This window comes from Corvus cornix, chromosome 5 (assembly GCF_000738735.6).
Source record: "Corvus cornix cornix isolate S_Up_H32 chromosome 5, ASM73873v5, whole genome shotgun sequence".
In the NCBI taxonomy this organism is placed as follows: Eukaryota; Metazoa; Chordata; class Aves; order Passeriformes; family Corvidae; genus Corvus; species Corvus cornix.
Window position 1 is genome coordinate 18,067,355 of NC_046335.1, and position 21,283 is coordinate 18,088,637.

Consider the following 21,283-nt stretch of genomic DNA (forward strand, 5'->3'; position numbering starts at 1 on the left):
AACATTTAATTGTGAAAGCGTCATTTTACAGAGTGATCTTTCTTTGCCCTTAGAGGCTTGCTTCCTTTCACTTTGAAGTACCTCTAGCAAGACATGTCCCTTTCAATAGCTTCTGTTCTCATCTGACTCTCAAAATGCTTGGCAACATAATTTTTTTATCCTCACAGCGTGATATTGCCTTTATATTCCTTTTCAACCTACAGTGAAGTATTTCTTATTCAATAAACAGTTTTCTCAATTTGTTGATACTGTTCAATTCCACCTATTGTGTTCACATAGAATTAAACTCTTGCTTGGAACTGTAATTAATAGCTTATGATTTCTAGTAATAAAAAGGGGGGAAATAAATAAAGTAGTGAGTGAATTAACTGGTTTATAAAACTTGTTAAGCTACATTCATCACATACCATAACAACAGGACAGCAAAAACGGAGCTGATGCCAGAAATGTGGACAAAAGCAAACCTGGACTTCCTTTCAGCCCTGCAATGTAGACCTGGCTTCAGAGTGTGGGATGACATCTAGTCCATCTCCCAGCCTCCCTAAGTTCACCACCTAAAAGCTATAAGGACAATAAATGTTTACCTCCAGAAGCTCTATTACCCTCTCCATTTAGGGTGTGATATAAGCATGGCAAAATATAGACACAGGAACGATCTAAATTAGAGAAAAGTACCACTGTGCCGGGTAAATGTTATCACAGCTCCTTTAAATAGTATAAAAGGACTGTTTTTTATGGCAAGAAATATGGTTACAGCTTAGGGAGGTGCTGCCCACTGTGCACATTTGGTATTTGCAGCTGTAACAGAATTAGACACACTTTGGCAGCCTGTGGGCTGCTCCTAAAAGAAAACTTTCCAATATGAAAATATCCTACTGGTTACTGAGGAGTCAGGATGCTCCTTATCAGTGGAGGCAAGATGAATTGAATCTTTGCACCTGTGTAAGAAACAGTGCTGAACTCTGAAAAGAGCGCAGAAAAATGGACCCCAAAATGGGTTTTGCTGCTCCACCTGTGGTCATTTAGCACCCTCTGAAATGAATTTTCTGAGCATGCAAGACATATACATTCTAACTAAATCAGGTAGGAGAAATGGTGAAATGAAAAGAGTATCAGCTTATTGGGGGAATAATGTGTCATTGCAAGAATATATAAACCACAAAATTACTGAGGCTTCTATCCATGCCAAGACTACATTTTTTTGACTACTGCAAAGAATCACAACTCATTTTAAAAATTTCTTTTACCGTTTAACACAGTATCAATATTTTTATTCTTTCTGGTCTTTCATGTGTTTCATACTTGTTCTTGATTTAGAAACAATGTGTGCGTACACCTCCAGAGGGAGAGAACAGTGACAGAGTTGTGATTCTTGACTTTGATTTATGATGTTGATTTGGAAATGTTATTTATGTTTTATGTAATATAATTTGGGAACCTAGGGGTTTATAAGAGAAAATATTTTGATGAACTGTTCTTAGGAATATAATCATGGTGTGTGAATTATAATGTGAAGTCCAAAGACTTATCTCAGATTATACAGAGAGTCAATCTGTTAGGGTGAGAGATCTTCAGAGCTATCACAATAGATGAGATTATAACATGTTGGAGTTTAGTGAATCGTATGCTATTTAATTTAAAATCTGAACTGCCACTTTATTTTTATTTTATGTAAGCTTTACTGGAATTTCAGTAGGTCTTGTAGAAAGTTTTTGCAACTCCATATTATTAATTTTACCTTAGCTTCATGAAAGCATAAAACAAGGGCTAACTGAATCACAGTTTTCTAGAGAATTACCAGTTTACTGCTCTATTGCTGCTAGATGAAGTAGGTAATGGGTCTTGATACAGATATATTCCTGTTGATTTCCAGTCTTTTCTAAAGAGAAGTGAGTGATTCCTTTGATTGATATTATTTGATAATACTATTATAAGAAATCAGAATTATGAATAGAAAATAGACCTGTTGCTTTAGGCAGGTATAGTGCCCGTTAAGAGAAGAGTTAAAGCCAAGTGTAGTGTTTGCTGTGGTTCAGCTGTTTTATGCCGGGGAAGATGATTCCACTTCTGGGCATTGCCTCACCTTTGGGGAAAAGCCATGTGGCTTGCATCAGGCAGATGAGATAATCTGGGGTCCTTCCTCAAATAGCTGTGAGGAATCTTACTGCTTTAAGTCCAGCCTGAGCCAGGCTCATGGTAGCTCCACAAACTGACAGTTTCTTCCATTACCAGCTGAGTATCATTTCCCTTTAGATCTCTCAACTGTTATAAACAAGAAAACCAAAGGCTGGAGGGTAAACTCTATTCAAAAGAGTTGAAATGATAGATGCAGCCAAAAGCAGAATGAGGAACTGAATGCATGAGTTGTTCTATCCTGTTTCTATGCTGATTACATGCTTGATCTGCCTTTTCCTGTTTTGAACTTCCAAAGCAGTTTATTTCTTTCTCTCTGTTTCAATTTTTGTTACATCTTTATCTTTTACAATTGCAGATCAAAAACCTGAATTGTGATTGGGAGATTATAGACTCATCTAAAGTTCCTATCAACCACCAGAAGCTTAGTATTAATAATACTTGTTTAAGTAAGATTTAAATGCAAATCTCATTTCTTACGTAGAAACCTCCTTCTTTGTCACTTAAGAATGATGTTAGGCTGGAAAATTCCTATAAAACTGCCTTGTTGACCTTCTATAAGTAATGGTATTGGGAAATACATCACAGACCTTTGTGAACAGTTCTCCAACTGGTGCTCAGTTGTGTAGTCCTTTGAAAGCTAGAGTTGGAAAGACCTATAGATTCATTTCTTAAGTGCTTTCATGAATTAAGTGACTCCCTCTTATTGCTGATAGCAAAATACGGGTGCCAAATAAGAAAGGTTTCTTCTGAAGAATTCATTCAGTGGAAAGGGTGTCAATGGTTCATTTACAATAAAAAATAGTTACCCTGGAGGCAGCTCCAGAGTTACTAGTTAAGACCTGCATTTGCTTTATACAATGATGCCATTAAATCAAACAATGTGAGCAAGATATATAGAGTAGTATGTGTTAGGCCTCCGGAAAACGAGCTAATGAAAAGAAGACATGTCCATTATGGACAAAGGTAGACAAACAGAAGGCTGTGCAGTGTCCTTATGCTCCAAATACTGAGCTCCAGAGGGTCTAATGTAACATTTTGCTGCATGAGATCTGCAAAATGTTGCTGTTCTATTTGACTTAAATATTTCTGAACAGAGATAGTATGGGATGTTCCAAGAGGTGTTTGATGAAACTGAGCCCAGGCCCCCGTCCTGGTTGTGCCTTGTGGGTTTTTTTGTGTGGCCAGCTGTCTTATGCATGGAAGTTTGACCATTAACCAGAAATAGGCTAGGAAAAAAGGAGAAAGGCTCAAACGTCTCTGTGTGTCATTGTGATGTGGTGTATTAACTCATGTTTGATTCTGGGGACTACGAATTAGATGTGAGTGTGAGTCAGCTAGATCTTGTCAAGATGTTGTAGCCTGGAAGTAATGAAAAACTAGGAATTAGGAAATTGTATTAGAAAGAAGAATGGGAGTCTGAGATGCTTTCATTATTTTTTTTTTTTGTCATTATATAAATCACAAGGCTGGGATAGTTTTTGTGTACTTTGCATAGCACTGAAATTGGGAGAGAGTCTAAACTTTTCCCCTTGGTGCTCATGTTGAAGTGCTACCTAAACATGCAGCTCCATATCTGGGTTTTTAAAAGCAAAGATTAGATATCCAGATTTTTAAGGCAGATAAGTTAGATTCTGATTATTAAAACTACTGATAAGCCAAAAGCTCCAGAGCTTGAATTCCATTAGGTGGTACTTAAAAACACACTCAACAAATATAGTAAAGACATAGCTAATTATTTTTACAAGAAAAATGTGACAAAATATTGAGCAGAACATGCAGGTCTACTAAACCCTGCAAGTTAAAGTACTGACCAAACACACTTATAGCTACTTTGATAATAGTTTGTTTATCATACTGTAAAGACAGTGACTAGTTGACCTCATGGCTTGTGCTTTCCTGGCCACAATGTTTACTTCCAAAATCACTTAGGCCTTTATTATAAGCCATTTTCAGGCTCTTTATCAAATGCAAAGTGAAAATTTTAATCTCCATGTGGTTAATTTATATTTTTTCCTGCGTCATAATGAAAGATATGCTTTTTAAGAAGGAAATTTACTTGGAACAAGTTGACTAATACCCCAGTTTTAACCCTTTCAGCATCTAGAATTACACACTCAGCAGGTAAATTCATAGACCTCTAAATTACATTGAGTTGATCCATACATATTTATATATAGCAATTTATATGTCTAGAATGGGCTTACATATTACTTAGTTTAGCAAAAGTGAATCTTTTAAAATGCTGGATCACCCTTTCCAAATTTCCAGTTTTTTTCCGACATATACTACTTCAGAATTGGTTATAAAGGCATCTTATTTTTGTGGCTCCTAGCTACAGACATGACTTCCATAAATTAAAAATCCCCAGCAGGGAAACTGGCTCTGTCTTTGAAAAAAATCTTATTATAATTATTTTCAGTGGGAACCCATTTCAAAAGTCTGTAGCACCAGTTGGAAAGAATTTTGGCCAGAATGGATTTAGAAGTGGAGTGCCAAAGCCTGTTCTTGTGAGATTGCTGTGAAGGACTTTCTGATGCTTTCAGTACAGATGCAAAACTCTTGCAAGTCTAAGGCTTGGATTTTAGGAGTCTAAGGCACCTCCTTGTCTCCTAGTGGGGTCATGTAATGGGGAAAATTTGCCTTGTCCCAATATGTGTATTATGGACATGTCCCAGTCAAAGGTCATGTGACACACGCAAGTTCACAAGTAGGGACAGTCCTGTCCCATACATTCAGTAGCCTGGAAGCCATTCTTTGGCTGTTGATTCTGTTCCAAAGAGGAAAGAATTGGGAAAGAGCCAGTGATGTGGAAAACACGGCTTCCAGCACTATTTCAGGGACGTGGAAAGGCTGAGAAAGAAGAAGGAGTAAAAAGAAATTTAATGGAAGTCTTTCCCTTACTGCAGAGCCTAGTAAATCTGTGCAGGACATACCTGCCTATATATATACTTATAAATAACTATATATATAGTTAAATATATCCTCAATACACAATTATTAACAGCTGTCTTTACAATTGCAATGTATATACTGAGTACTCACTGCATTTTGTTCCATTCTGGAGACCATTTTCTTCTTGCTGACTGCCAGCTTCAGGACTCCGATTGCTTTACAGCAGTTGCACACTGCTTTTACTACACCGACAAAAGTGAAGTTTTTATGATTTCCTCTTAGCAGGGTCAGGTTTGGATATGCCTGTATGAAAGGTTAGAGGTATGCCTGTATTAAGTGGGAAAGCTTACCCTTCCTTGTGCTAATAGCCATTATATTAGTCTGTAATAAATGGAAAATTATTCCTGTTGTTAACCTTAAATATTAAAAAACTCATAAACTAGAAAATAAATGTTAGACTAGCTTAAATAAGAGTACAAATGTTAGTTCTGGTAGTTTTTTTTAAGAGAAAAGGTCAAGAGCTCTTTTTGAGGTCTTATAATACATATGAATTACATTTTTAACATGTTACTGAATGCCCTATGTTAAATTTTGTTTCTTAAAAATTATGTCTGAAGGATTCAGCTAAAGTGGCACTAGTGTAGTGCCACTGTATTGTAATTTCCAATATAGTTGGAAATTTCTGTATTTTGCAGGGAAATTTGCATGACTTACTCAATTTGCCTGTTCTTTTGCACTTTTCTACCCAGTTCTTTCTAAAGTTACAGGATGGGGTAAGAAATGAGTAATTGGCAGATGTCTTTATCAACAGTATTTTGTATGGTATGGATGAGAGTTAAAATATTTGATGAAATAAATCTGGGTAGTGGCACTGTTAGAGATGCTGTCCACACATCAGATCAGGCTATAGATCTGCTCTAATATATCTGCAGATGACTGAAATTTGGAGAACTTAGTGAAGAGAAGAAGTTCTGGATGGATAAAAGCAGGAATGGGTAAAAGGAAAAGTACTGTTGTGCAAAAATGTACAGAAACTTAGGTGAACTGGGGTCTGTGGAGACAAACAATGGTTTTCCCTGTATGCACAGTTTTTTCCTAAAAGCTTGGTAAAAAAAAACGTAGACAGTGGAACATCAAAGTCAAGATTTCTTTAAGTGATTGTGTATTTTCTGCTAACATTTTATTTTAAAAGTATATTCAGTAACTTGTCAAAGCTGCCTTCTAGCCTATCAGTTGTGAGACTGTGAACCAGAAGATCATACACAAGAGAAGAGACCTGGCTCCCACTCATGCTACATCCCACAGTGCCCGTAGTCCAGTGCCAGGGTTTCCTAAAGCAGCCTAGTTAGTGGATCCGTCTTGTTCTGCTCCAGTAATACATCTCAAGATTAAAGATAAAACTGTAAGCGTTGACAAGCGTATAGTTTTATCTTTCTGCTGCTTCATGCAATTTGATAAAGAAACTTGGCAAGTCACTCCTCATTCTTCTTAGCTTGGCTTACTGACTTATTTGTGTCAGGCAACCACAGTAGTACTTAGTCTCTGAAAGCAGAAAAGGTTGGATATGGATTATTTTAATAGTTGTTTGCTTGTTTTGTTTTTATGCAAATCTTTTATTCTCACTAGCACCTACAAAACCTAGAAGAGATTTATTCCCGCTTTGGGGTTCACTGGTCATATCTGATCACACCTGCACAAGGTATGTGGGACAACTTTAGCAACTTTTAAAATGTACTTCAGTGAAGTAATATTTTTACCTTGTTTAAATTTTACTGCTAGCAGGAAGTTAGATCAGAGTTGTTACTGCCAAGGAGCCAGCTATTGAGTGAATTTTTCATTTCCACATAATCTTATTCATGGTTTGTCTGCTCAAGTAAACATGGCTAACTTTGCTCTCAGCTAACTGAAAACATTCATAAGGTCAAATCTAGTGTAAACAAAAACCTGTGTCCTGAAGCACAGAGAAAACACACAACATTTTTTCAACATGTTTTGACTTCTGATTTTTTCTCACAGCTTTGTGTGGTCTGTATAGGAAAGCCTCATACTGCTGTTGATATTCCTGCTATCAAGTGCAGTTTTAAGCTCCTTTTCCTCACAGGGCTTGCTATTTAGAAGAAAATCTTGGTGCAATGGAGTTTACTAGCTGCCCTTTCCTTCAGACAATTTTACTTTCTTGACAAGTGTGCTGGGAACCCTTTGACCTCATCTTTCACATTCCCTGTTGCACAAATAACACTGAGTTGTGACTATCACACATAACACAGTGGCTGACTTTACCAGTTGCTGAGGCTTCCATAATGCCTTTGAAGCAAAACCAAAAAGCACTGTTACTTGGAATCCTGGAAATTACAAATTTGATTTTCAGCTGTAAAGGCTGGCACAACTTTGCTAAGGCTGATGCCAGGTTACAGCAATTTAGATGCTAAACCTACAGGGGAAGAAAAGAATTTAGAGCTTTACAAACCATCTTAAACATTAAAATATAATTAAGGATAACATAATATAATCTACTTTGTCTTAGAGATGTCTCTATGTTGATGAGATTCAAAAAATGCTCTGTGTTTTTCCTTCTTTTTCTGCATTTAAGCCATAGCACCTCTGTAGTGTTTGTGCTTTTGAACAGATAGAACGACTTGCAACAGATCTAGTTTGAATTTGAGCCATATTTTGGGGAAGGATTGTTTTTTATTGATCTGCACCAATTGCATCTTCCTTTTGAATGCAATTGTATTTCCAGATGGAAAATATTTTAGCGTTGTAGCTACAATATTGAAGTGCTGTAGCTTTTCAGCTACTTCTGAGCTAAGTAAGTGTTATTGAGGTTATATAACCCAGCAGAATTTGTATTCTAGTGCAAATTAGAGTGTGGGATTTCTATTTTCCTCCAGAATTCCACAGAAAAGAAACCCTGAAATAGCTATTAGCCTTGTGAGATGGGTACTAGTCTGACGTGTAAGAAACTGCTCTCCTAATACTCAGGTGCAGATCCTAATGACCTCCTTTTAATAGTGCAAAGCATCTAAAGGGCTTTGAGCCAGAAGGCAGGAGTCTTCATCTGTAGATTGCCTAAATTCTATCACAGGGCTCCAGCACTATCTAATCAAATCTCTAATTCTGCAGCTTTATAGTGACATTCCAATTCCATAGTGAATGCATGAGTTTCAGTCTGATTCTCTTCATCCCAAAACCGACATCCTTCTATATCCATGTTCTATTTCACAACTTCTGCAAAATGTTTCTTCCCAAGAATGCATATGTAAAGGTGTATAGGTCTTGTGTGTGTATCAATATCACTGTAATGACTGTCTGATTTCCTCATAAATTAGAGCATCAAAGAATAATACAGCTGTAAGAAGATTAATAGGAAAACTAACCCTAAGCTGCTTCCTGTATGAGATGAAAGGAAGTTGATGTGTATACTTTGGATGGTGCAGAGAACCTGAAAATATGCTGTACATACACTGGCTTATGTGTGATGGATGTTAACACAGGTAAAGATGAAACCTTGGATTACCATGGAGTCAAGTTGATGTCACTGGCAGCATCGGAGGCACCGGGAGTAAGGAATTTGATTAATGTGCTCTTCCAATGTAAAAGTAAGAGGAAAAAGAAGTGAATTGGAGCATATTGAAGCCATAGCTCTTTAGAAACTCTGCCCTGCTACATTCAGGACCTGCCTTGCCCAAATGTGTCACTAGACAAGGAAGCTTCACAGAGCTGGGTTGTTTCCTGCTGAAAGCAAGACTAAAATGAACAGGCAGAGATAGAGAGGAGATGAGAGACACTGTCAGAGACAACAGCTAGAGCTCTTTGTTCAGTTACTTGCCTGCTATGATGGTTTGTCTATAAGACCTGGCAAACTCCTAATTTACAGTCTACTTTTTGCTTCTAACACCTTTAAAGTTGGCCTGCAATAAGTTGCTAGGGAGCAGAGAAGAGAAAATAAATAATTGCCTATACAAAACCAGTGCTGTGCTGAATTAATGAAGACCATTCTGACCACAGGGAGTGAAAATTATTCTAATTGAAGGAAGAAATAAAACTATTCATGTCATTTTGAAAGATTGGGATCTAGAATAACAGTAATAATGAAGAGGCTGAACCCACCACCAGCTAAAAAGGTGGGGGGTAGCTAGAGGCTGAAGATACTAATGGCTGAAAAGGTAAGGGATAACATCCAATAAGCTGAATTCCTTATGATGTTTCTAATGTTCTGATCCAGTTCCCAATAATCATTAGAATTATTGGTGTCTGATTCCTGCAAATCTTAAGACAATATGTCTGTTAAGAATTCACTCCCTTTTGCAGGGCTTTTATTTAAGCTTGTAAACTGCTTTGAAAACCAGGGCATTGTTCTCAATGTAAGAGGAAATAAAGATGAAAGAAAAGACCTACAGGCAAAAAGGGATGAAAACAGCAGAAAGCTGCTGCTGAAAGTTCAGACTGCATCTCATTGGAGAGGTTCAGTTGGATTATTTCCAAAGGTTCTCTCTTCAAAGAAGCAGGTTGTGGTAATTTGCTTACCAGTCTGCCACTGGCTTTGATGGCATTCAGGTACTGCAGTCCCACAGTTTGCAAACTTCCTGTGAACTTAAATAGGGCAGGCCAGCAGAGAGGTGAAGAATAGCTTTGGCAGAAGGCAAATTGTGTTACTTCGATCATCATTGTAATTAACTTCATTGTTTCAGTGTTAGGCAGCTGTCTCAACCAAGCATATGGGAGCTGCCCTTCGGCTAGATACTATATGAACAAGTCTATTCTGAAGACATGTGATATGCAATTATGTAATATTTTAGAACTGACTTAAGAAGGTTTTGGACCTTTAGATGCTTTTGAAACCACTAGAAGTTCCAGTCTGTGTTTTCACTAAGTCCTAGAAATAAATGAAAGGTTTTCACGTTTGTTCACTGATTTTCAAAGTGGCAAAGCGAGTGGGCATTAGGAGGTTGAGCTCTCTGTCATTTGATAGGTTTGATCAATTTTCTGCTGCTTTGAATTACTTTTGTCTTTCTGATAATGAGCAGCTGTCTCACAACTGTCACTCACTTCTAGAGGCATCATCCACATTTGCATGTAGGTTTCCAGTGTTTGTCTTATGTCTGAGATTTGGACACCTTTTATCTCGGGAATGAAATATCCATTAAACTTTGAAAATAAACCCCAATCCTTCCAGATTGTGATTGACATTTCTGCATGTTTATGACCTTAGACAGTAGGTGAAATGCAATTCCTACTGGACTTTTTTTGCTTTTCTATCAATTTCTCATTGTTTCAAGTGTTGACGGGTTCCATGTTGTTTATTGATTTTTTAATAGAAATTACTACCATGCATTTTTTCATGATTTCCACAACTCTGCTTCTCAGGCTTAGCCACCAAAGGCTTGAGCCATTTAAAACAATCTTCTGACTTTGTGATTGCATGGACTATTTATTTACTTGAGTAGTAGTTCTCACCCTTTGCTTTCAGTTTTATAAGTGGTTAGATATGTACAGACAAGGGAACAAAATGAGGTCTAAGGCTTGCAGTAAAAAGAAGGTAAGCCAAGAAGATGGGCCTGTGGTTTATGAGAAGTGCCTTTTCGTACATACATAAACTTTTATTTTAAACTAACTATTTAGAGAGGAATGTTTTTTCTCTGATATTTGAATGTTTAATTATAGAAACCCTGGGATTTGGGCAACTGTTTTCTCATCAGGATCTTGGCTTTGCTGTGCATTACTGACATTTATATTAAACCTTACTACATCAGTATTTCATTTTTTTGGCAAAGCAGCAGGCGGAATATTTGAACATCTGCCCATCAGCCATGGAATCACACCTCATTTATTGAGAGAACTTGCCCCATTAATTTGGGCTTGTCCTTTTATGCACTGTGCTGGGACTTGATTTAAGTCTTCTATTTATCAAAATTTGCACCACTGAACACTTTTATGGTACAGCTTTCACTAACCTGTTTTTATAAATGTCACTATGTTAGGAAATTCATTCATTGCCTTGACTTGGAAAATTAGTTTTGAACACCAGGTGCATATAATGCGTACTGAACTGAGTACTGTTATGCAACTTTATTGATTAACTACTATTGTTACTGAGCAACTACAAGTATAAAAGTGGTGTTGAGTGTGACTAACTGATATGACTAATGACTTTTGAAGTTTTATGAAACCAGCAAACATTAACTACAGAAACTAGGATGCGCAGAAAGAGTGAAGAACTGGTTTTGTTTCAACAAGAAACAAATATGTATACTGCATTGAATAGCTCTGGCTGACTCCCGAATCCCAAGTATGCTCCAGAAACCAGATCTCCTGACTAAAGGTGTGTCTTCTGATCTATTGTGAACCTACATCTTTGGGGAGGACTGTTAGCTGAAGGGCAAGTTACTGTGGTGTTTTGAAGGAGAGGGTTCTGTGGAGAAGAACAAGAGCAAAAGGTGAGCATTGCAAATTGCCATAGTAAGTGGCATAAGTGTTTTAGGGTTTTCCTGTTTTGCTCAAAATTTTACTGAACCTGAAACTTTTTGTATAGAAATTACTTTAGTGTAGGCCATTTCTACAGCTATGGTAGAAGTCAGATACACGGGAGCGCTGAGATGTGGGTACTGAGTGTGACAAAATGCAGAGATCATACTACAGTAATACACTGGCTGTTGCAGCTGTGGGCTAAGGAACCAGATTTGTTTCACTATGCAATTCATCTGACAATGAAAAGGTGTGTAAAATGGATTGCTTATGGGTACATTAGCTTCTATAACTTAAAGGGATCTTGAGTACACACAAAGACCTAAGTTGCCAGTTTCTTGAGCTGGAGGTAATAAAAATAGTATGCAAGGACATGAACAGTGCTCGTATCCTATTCCAGGTCCACGAAGCAGAATGAAGCCCCAGCTCAGCCCTGCACTGTGTGCAGTTCATAGGTGAATTTGCCTACTATTGTCTGCAAGTCAGCAAGCTCTGGTTACCCAGTTCCTGGCCAGACTTCTTAGCTGGGGCACAGCTCCTGGTAAGCATGTCTAGATTTCTCACGGAAAAGTAATGGCTTGTGTCTATCTGTCTTGGGTGTCTCTGCTCCTTTCTTGCCCACACTTCTTGGTCTGGGGTTAGAGCTGACAGAGCCAGATTAGGTCTGACATGTTTGGCAGCAGTAAAAATACCTTGTCCTTTTCCTTCCCTTCTTTCTTCACTGTGTGGTGTCCAGAGATCCCAGGACCTCTCATTACTGTTCTACTTTGGTCCCTGGTGTAGATTCTGTGGATAAAAGAGTACAGTGAAAAAACTTTAGCAAAAGCTTGCTAGTTTTGCTATACAGAAGCATCCTTCCAGATCCTTAGCCAAGACTCTGGCTTCCCAGCAAATAAAATGACCTGCAGTAGAGGCAGCAAAATGATTGTGTTTGAACACCCTTTCAGAAATGTAAAGGTCTAAAAAAAGTACTCTCCCTGCAAACCTTAAGAAAGTTTTTGTGAATATTAACAATATTCACAAAAACTGCTTGCTTGGTTTTATACATTCCTGTGTCCTTTTAGTGCTTTAAAGGGTAGTGAGGAGTGTATTTACAATATAACTGTGGATTCTTTGCTTGTGAATAATGCTGCATATACTTGTCATTAGAGATGAAGTTGTGCTGTGTGCTGAATATTTTTCTTTGCTAAATAGCATCTCTAAAATAGGGAGAGCTAAAATATTCAGTATAGAAAGTACCAATGCTGTTTACTTGCAAACATAAACTAAGATTATATTACAGGTTTCAAATATAGGACTAATAGAAATGTAGGAACTCAAGTAAATAAACATTTTAGATTCTAGTTAGAGTTTGTAAAGAAAGCAGGCTACTCTTATGTAGATAAAAATAAAAATAGAATAGAATTAAGGGGTGATGGTAAATTTAGCACCCTGCGTACGGATCTATAGTATTTTCCTTAGTAATTATATAATGCTGTGAAGTAAATACATTCAAAAAGAAGTATTAAAAAAAATTAAAGTGGCAAACAGTTGCATCAGTATCTTTTCAAATCTTACTCTGTCTCCTCAAAAATTTTTCCAGTTTTGGGGTATCCTTCTTGCCCCACTCCTTTCAAAATTGCTTTTACTGTTTCTTTTGGACCCTGACACCAGTAGATCAGATTACAAGTCAATTCACACATTCATCCTCATTTTATGCAGTGCAGTGCAGGGAAGGAGAAAAAGACATCTTCTACATGTAGATTGTGAAAGTGATTCAAATGCAAAAAGGAAAATGTGGCATCTTATCTCTTGCTGAGTCTGGTTAAGATCTTACTTTTTTCCAGCCTCAATTAGTGCCCTTGGGTATCATTTAAGGATCATTCCCCATGAAAAGAGCTGGATAAGAAACAATTGCAACCACTGCAAAACAGAAGTTGGATTCTGGACTTGATGATATGCTATCCCTTTGAGGGTTGAAGCAACACCTCTAACCCTGCTATTTCATGGACACTCGCAGCACAATTGATGCAAAGACAGGCAAAGTCCATGCCAGTGATAGTCCCCCACTATTTTTGTAGTCAGGGTTAGTAGGGAGGAGCAGGTGCACAGAGGCATGTATGCTCCCTTCTCATAAGTGAAAATGTGGATGTGATTTTTCTGGCTCCCCAGCGTGTGCCTGTTTGAGATACAGCAGCTGGAAGCCCAGTGCTCAACCGAGAGGCTCAAGCCATAAGCAGGGATCATTGTTCCTCCTCCTTTGTGAACACTGCATGAATTTGCATGATTGCAAGTACCCTTGCTGTGGGGTTGGCATGCTGTGAGATTTTAGTGCTTCACTAAAATTAGAATGTTAACTCTGATACTGTTTTGAAGCTTTTAAATTATTCTCGTCTGAACTAATAACATGTAACTCCATCAGTCTGTAAATTGAAACTATTTTTAATCAAATAGTTTCAAATTTGCTTTAAATTTTGAAATAAAATTTGGTTTTCAGAACTTTCTTGTTTCCTGTATTTTAGGGCCAAAAATCTGCATTAGATTACAGAGCTTGTATTCCCTGTACTCTTACCTTTGTACAGAGTTCAGCAGTGACTTGTGCCTGACTGAAACATCTTTTTCTAAAGAGTATCTGATCTTCATTAGAACAAAGATGATGGAGAATCCATAGCTGCACTTGGTATTCTGTTACACTGATCATTCATTTTTGCTGGTAAAAATACAAGCCCAGTTTAAAATGAGAAATTGTCTGGCTTCAGCTTCTATCTCTTGAATTTTATCCTGTATTTCTCCAGTAAATTACTAAGATCAATATACCACCTTATATATTTGTGAAGGAAATAAATGTACTTCCATATTATGAACAAAGTACTCTTTTAAGCCAAAACACTTGTAACCTGTTGCATGTAATGTCACAGAGTTACCACACCTGTGACTTAACTGGCCAACTAAATCTCTGTGTTGCTGGTGGAACAGTGGAAAAAAAAACCCAGAAGATTTGTCAGACTTAGTACCAATGACTTGGACATCTCCTTTGTCATCTCTTAAAAGTCCATTGATTCAAGTTACTTGAACCTTCCAGATATATAAAGATGGTTGCTTTTATACTGAAAACTTTTCACCCAAACCTGTGAGAGCAGGACAACCTCAAACATCTTTCCAAATAAAGCAGCATTTGTGAAAAAACCTGAAATCACATTACACTCTCCATCTTCTAATGAGGCTGCATGGCTGCCTTTTGTTCTTCGTTTTTTGTATTATTTTTTAAAATATTTTTATTCTTAATTGTGCCATCCATAAGTCCTCTAATTCTGTCAGGTTTCTCTGCCACCTGCAGGCACATTGAAAATTCTAGCTGATTGATTACTGATCTCTTTTTCCCAATGTGCAATTTTTGTTGCACATTTTGCCTTCCTTCCCCACTTTTTTTTTTTTTTTTGTGCTAATAACTTTGCCACAAAACCAAGATGGGATTTTTATTTTATCCACAAACTGTTCTTTTATAATCTTGTTGAAAATGAATGTTGTTTTAGCTTTCTAATGAATTCTTTTGATACAACTTCTCTTACAAATGTCACATTTTTCTCCCTAATCTCTTCTGTCAAACAATTTTGGCTGAAGTTTTACTTCAGCTTTGGGGAAATTTAAGTCATCCAGTAAAAGCCTTTTCTTACTTCTTCTATCTCCTAAAAATAGTCTTGAATATATAAGATTTTTAAAAGTGCTTTTCATAGACACTTCTATCAGTTCCCACTCTTAGATATTAGCACCATAACTAGTTGTGTTTTCTGAGATTTTATCTGTTTTTTCTCTTGACTTTGACTTAACTTGAAGGGACCCTTATTCAAAGATGCAATTTTTTACTAAATAATGAACAATAACCTGCCTTTTAAAGTGTATAAATATCTACACATATGCATAGATGACAAAAAGAATACAATAAGAAATTTGCAATACAGAGTTTGCAAATGGAAGTAATTCTCTGATTTGAAACAGAAGATTCTCTGCAGCTGCAGAATTGATTGTCAGTTGCAAGAGCAACCAGAATGGGAATTCACTGTCATTATGGAATCTGAAACAAAAGCACTAAAAATAACTTAACTTCTAAATTTTATTCAAAGAAGCCAAGGAGAATGTTGCAATAAATTAAACAATCCATGTTCTGTGGGGTTCAAGCATGCCTGCTACTGATTGTTAAACTGGAATAGACCAGCTACAGTGTATGACTTGAGCCAACTCTCTCTATTCTGGGTTGCCCCTGCAGTCTATTTACTAACACTTTGACTAATATAGTTTCAAGCAAATCCCTGCTGGGACTTCTGTATCTTCTGGAAACCTAACACTTGCCATCATTAACATCCTTCCTTTGCTTAAGTTTTTCTCTCTTCTCCATTTCTCTTGCATCCACACAACTTACAAAATTTATTCCTTCCTTTAAATATTCATGTCCTAAAGTTCTACACACAGTGTCTTCGTCACACAGATTCATTTGCAGCAATTTTCTCAGAAAAACTGGGATTTTTTAAACTGAAATCTCTGGCTCTGTAGATATGTGTTGGCCAATATTGATACAATTTACACCCAGCCTTTATTTATTTATTTTTAAACTCATTTTTGAAGAACTCAGTTAATATTTATTCATTTCCTTGTGTTTCTCACATTTATGTCAAGTTATAATCTCCAACAAGCAGCACTGATCTCTCTCATTATTTATTGTTTTGATGCAGAGAGCAATTAAATATAATTAACTGGCTGATTATCATTTGTGGTAGAATTTGCTAAGAATGCATATGCTCCTGCAGGGAGTTGCTTGCTATTTCCTGCACCAATGATCTGATGCTGTTTGGAGAGAACCTCTTTTTCCCCTCTCTATTTACTGCTTCACTGATCTGGGGAAGGAAGAAAGTAAGTGTATGAAAATAAGTATGCCCTAGCTTGTGAATAGCTATCTCATGGAGAGCTAAGGGATAGAGTTTCACACTGATTTTGTTGCAGTGCTGAGATGCAGAAGCACTAAAATATTTGTAATTGGACCATGAAAAAAAAGGTAATGATGCAAGCTTTTTCATTGCCCATGTGATGCTAGGGAACTCACATAAGCCAAAATGTTTTCCATTATTTTTGATTTATTTTCCAAGATGTCTTTTCAGATATGAGATTCTATGTCATTAAAATGTTCTTTGTGTGTAGAACTGATAAATTTCCTGCATTGGAAGTCATCGTTTTTCACACAGCCAGTCTGGTTAGCATGCCACTAAACCTTTACTTAAGCCTTAAGACATTCTATGCATGAATTTAAGTTGTGGTTAGCTGGGAAATAGGTATTCTGCACTGTAGTTTTGTAATTGCCACTATTAAACTGATGTCTCAAAACTGAAGTTAATATACTGTTGTTTGCTATCACACAAGATGGTAATTTGAACTGCTGATCTCGAGACATTCAGCAGCTCATCTCATCTGAAGGTAAAACTCCTTTCATTAACTTGCCACTTGGTCCTCCCTGTTGGAATTCACACCTGGGTCCCATTTAACAGTTAATGCTTTGCCATATTATTCAAGTGTTATAAAGCATTTTCTGTGAAGTGAAGCTGTGGCCTTATACAAAAAGAAGTATTTTTTAGCCAAACTTTCTTTAGATAAATAATGAATTAAGGGTCCTTTTTACCGTATTACAGAAATACTTTCAGTTAATTTTTGTTTACATTTAGGATTTTGAAGAACTGTTGTTCTACCAAATTTTTGCTCATTAGATTGTCATTTCCAGTAAACAATAAACCTTTTTCTCCCCATGTGTTAGAAGCCCATCCATCTCTCTTAGTGCACTGCTTCAGTGAGAGTTCTCTGATTGATTCTCACATTTATGTAATGCAACCTTACCTGTAAAATGTTTTTCCCATCTTTGCTTTTGAGAATGTCTGACCCCTTTCTTACAAACTCTTAGGACTTTTTAAACTTCTATGTTTCTCTTGCTTTATAATGAACAATGGTATTCAAAAATCTCTTTGGACATGCTGGCAAGAACCACACTTAGACAGAAAGAGCTTTGAGATGACTGTGCAAATGTTAGCTAATTGTGTCTGCTGTCATTCTGAGAGACAGGCTAGTTTTATCATCTGCATTTGCACAGATGGGAAATTCAAACTGAGATTTTCAAGTAATTTGCCCTCAACCAAGCCATACGAAACAGTCCCAGAGCTGAAAATGGAGCTTGGGAATTGTTGCCTCCCACAACCCAGAGCAATTCACCTAGGTTTTGGACACTAACTGACTCTGAATAAATACATCTGTTGAAAGTGCAGCAGCTTCATACAAAATATTCTGTATTTCTGGCAACAGCAACAGCTACCCTGGAAAGAACTTGAGATGCACTTATCTTAATGCTCTAAGAGACAGCTATGATAACCCAAATTGCTGTGTAACACAGCCTATGCATTTCACCCAAATTATGCATGGCCCCCAAACATGGAAGCTGTCACAGTTCAAAATGGACATTTTTTGGCAAAGAGGTTTTATGGGGTTATTTACAATCCTCTCTCTGTCCTATTTATGTCAATATGAAAATAAATACACACTTAGTACTTTTTTTAAGGAAAAGTTACTGAAAGGAATTTTCTTGCTACCTTTTTTCTGTTGTTTTAGTAACTATACGTACACAACATTGTATCTGTATATTATATATAGTCAATGTATGTGGTGGCTGGTGAGCCTACGGAACAAGGGACAAAGAGAGTCCACTGGTGGGATAGTCCCTAGTACCAAAAGATCCTCCCCAGCTTAGGGTGAACAGGAAAGGCTTCCCCTGGAATGCTCTGCTTTGGTATGTTAATGTACCCCAGTTCTGCTTTCCTTATTGGCCCTTTGGCCTCCACGCCCCTTGTTACCTTATTTGTCCCTGCCCTAGAATCTTCTCCACTCCATGTTCGCCCATTGGCCTTGCCCCATCACCACTCCCTCAGAGTTCCCCATTGGCTCCCATACCCTGGCCCTGTCTGTATACTGCCCCCGTGCCCTCAGACCATTGGTCTCTGATGCTTGATCCTCTCCCATACTTAAACTTGGACCCTCCTGTGTTCTTTGTCTTCATCCCTGGAACCCTTCATGTGTGTGGGTGCAATAAACCTCTCCCATGGAACTCTATATGGAGACCCTTCTTGCTTCTTTGCCATTGACCCATTTTAAGGAGCTATCTGTGTGTGTGTGCGTGTACGTGTGTGTGAGTGTGTGGTGGTCCTGCCGAGCGGCTTCGCTTTGGAGACGCTTTTAGGAAGGTCGCGACACCTTGCTATCTGGCACTGCCCAGCTGCACCGGGGATCGTGACAAATGTATATATGTAAAGAATTGTAATAGTCATTAAATCATGTTGCAGATCTGAGAGAGCAGGGAAGAACCATGTCAGTATAAGAAGAGAAGGCTCAGGACCTCATGTCAGGATTCCAGTACTTGAAGAATGGCTTCAAAAAGGATGGAGGTTCTCTGTCCACAAGGAGCCACACAGAGGACAGGTGGCAGTGGGTTCCAGTTGTACTGGGAGAGGTTTCATCTTGATATAAGAAAGATATTTTTACAGTGAGAGCAACAATTCACTGGTACAACCTCCCCAGAGATGTAGAGGCCCCATCAGTAGATGTTTTCAGAATGCCATTAGAGAGGTTGCTGGATAATCTCATCTAGACTCCCATGAATGAGATCTTTAGAGGTCTCTTCAAACCTGGGTTATTCTGGATAAAAAATCAGAATTTCATGGGGAAGCATACAAACTCAGAAAGGTTGAGTTTTGCTACATTTGTTGCCCAGACGCTATATTTAAATAGCCCAGATGTGCTAGTCAGCTTTTGTTGAGTTCCTTCAGAGACATTTTCAGCAGCATTTCACAGAAAGCTGCTTGAAATCTTTTATTAATCAAAAAAGTTAACACTTAGAACTAAGTTTTTACATTTGATAAAACCTTTATACCAAAAGATTAACTAGTATTTTGGTATATTTTTCCCAGAGAAATTGTGGATCCCCCATTCCTGGCAGCGTTTAAAGGCCAAGTTGGATGGGGCCTTGAGCAACTTGGTTTAGTGGGAGGTGTCCCTGCTCATGGCAGAGGGCTTGAAACTAGACCATCTTTAAAGTAACTTCCAAACCAAACAATTCTATGATTCTATAACTTATAGTGAGTCCACTCTATTTCTCAAGTTTAACTTGGATCAGAAAATGATCAAAATCAGGACTAGGATTTAAAATTTTTGAATTAACATGCCTGGAGCAGAATTGCATCAAAAAAATACCAAGAGCAGACATGATATGCATAGAGTCTACTGCTTGGAAAGTAATCAATTTTTCATCTGTGTTTGTTTTGTTTTGCAGGGTGTCATGGGTTAGCAAAGCATAGTCTCGGAAGTGATGTTCTCGCAAAGGAGTGCTTACAGCTTTCCCCATGACCTGACAGAACCTATCAGCTGGCCAGTTTGAATATGGACAATTCTTTGAGCCACTTAAAGTTGTGACCGCCTCTGTGATACACATTTGAGAATAGACAAACTCCTCCCCAAGCTCTCTCTCATTTCTGGTGCTGGGACAGGTGGCTGCGGGCCCCGTGCAGGGGCCAGTGGGCCCGGCCCAGGCCCTGCTCAGGCCAGGCCGGGCCAGGCCACGGCCATCCTGGAGCCGATGGGCCCTGTTCCACCCGTGGAACGCCCCCCCCACCCAGCGCTGTGGGCAGCCGGAGCGGCTCGGCTCCCCCCCCCTGCGATAAGCCACATTCCAGCTGCAAGGCCGAGGTGAGATTAACCCTTTTAGTGCTGTGAAGAGCTGAAAACCTGAGGGAAGAGAAAGAGGAGATGCTTAAAGCTGAAATTCTGTTGTGAAGCTATGATATATCAGAGTATCCCGTTGTAATTTCATGAAGATATGGGGGGTGGAGCGTTCAACTCAAGCAAAAGCACCTGCGCTGAGATAGGCAGATGCTGACGCAGCTGTAATTTCATGAGAAGTTTGACAGGGAGAGATGGAAGATGAGGACTTTTGCTCCAAATGGAAAGGAGAAAACCTCAGTTCCTAGAGATGCTCCCAGAGATAGTCCTAAGATGAAGATGTGAGGACCCTTTGCTCCCAGGGAAGGAGAAGGGCCTCTGTTCTTAGAGATGAAATGCTCCCAGAGATGGTGAAGAGAACTTTTGTTTCTGAACGGCTCAACCTTAAAATTGTACCCCAAACTTCAAGAGTGGACCCTCGAAAGCAGTTGTGGGAAAAGCTGCAAGTCGGGGAAGGGACTCACATGCGAGCAGAGAGACTCCTCTTCCTAAATGGACTGAACAAGTATTTGGAAGTGGGGGCTGTCTCGTTGTGATAATGTTTTCATAGCATGGCAAGAGAGACTCCTCTCCTAAATGGACTGAACAAGGTTATTATGGAAGTGGTAAACAGACTGAACATCTCAAGGGTTGTCTTTTTACATTGTCAGTGGGAGAAGGGAGGAAGGTGGGGGAGGAGAAGAGTTCTGAAGGTGTGGTATAATTTTTTTTCCCTTCTTTTAGGTCTGTTAATAAACTTCTTTATATTCTTTTAAGGTCGGTGCCTGCTTTGCGTTTCTCCTAATTCTTATCTCACAGAAGGTAAACAGTAATGAGTATTTTGGACCAAACCACTACACTAAATTGGTGTTTCCACCCGGTTACAAACCCAACCCGCTACACAGGGTTTTCTAGATCTGAATTCCCAGATCACTCTGATAGACTGTGAGAAGCCAAATCTGATCTGCATGCTTTCATACAGAACTTGAAGGTTACTTGTTCCCCAGTTTCACAAAACTGTTCAGTTATTGTC

The 21,283-nt window shown here is 38.3% G+C and overlaps 1 long non-coding RNA gene across 1 annotated transcript; it reads left to right on the forward strand.

The window, feature by feature from the left end:
• The first annotated feature begins 958 nt into the window (after positions 1–958).
• Positions 959–19,858, forward strand: LOC104685779. Its single transcript, XR_751189.4, has 3 exons — positions 959–1,083; positions 6,655–12,034; positions 19,826–19,858. It is a non-coding gene; the product is annotated as an uncharacterized LOC104685779 (long non-coding RNA).
• The last annotated feature ends 1,425 nt before the right edge of the window (positions 19,859–21,283 follow it).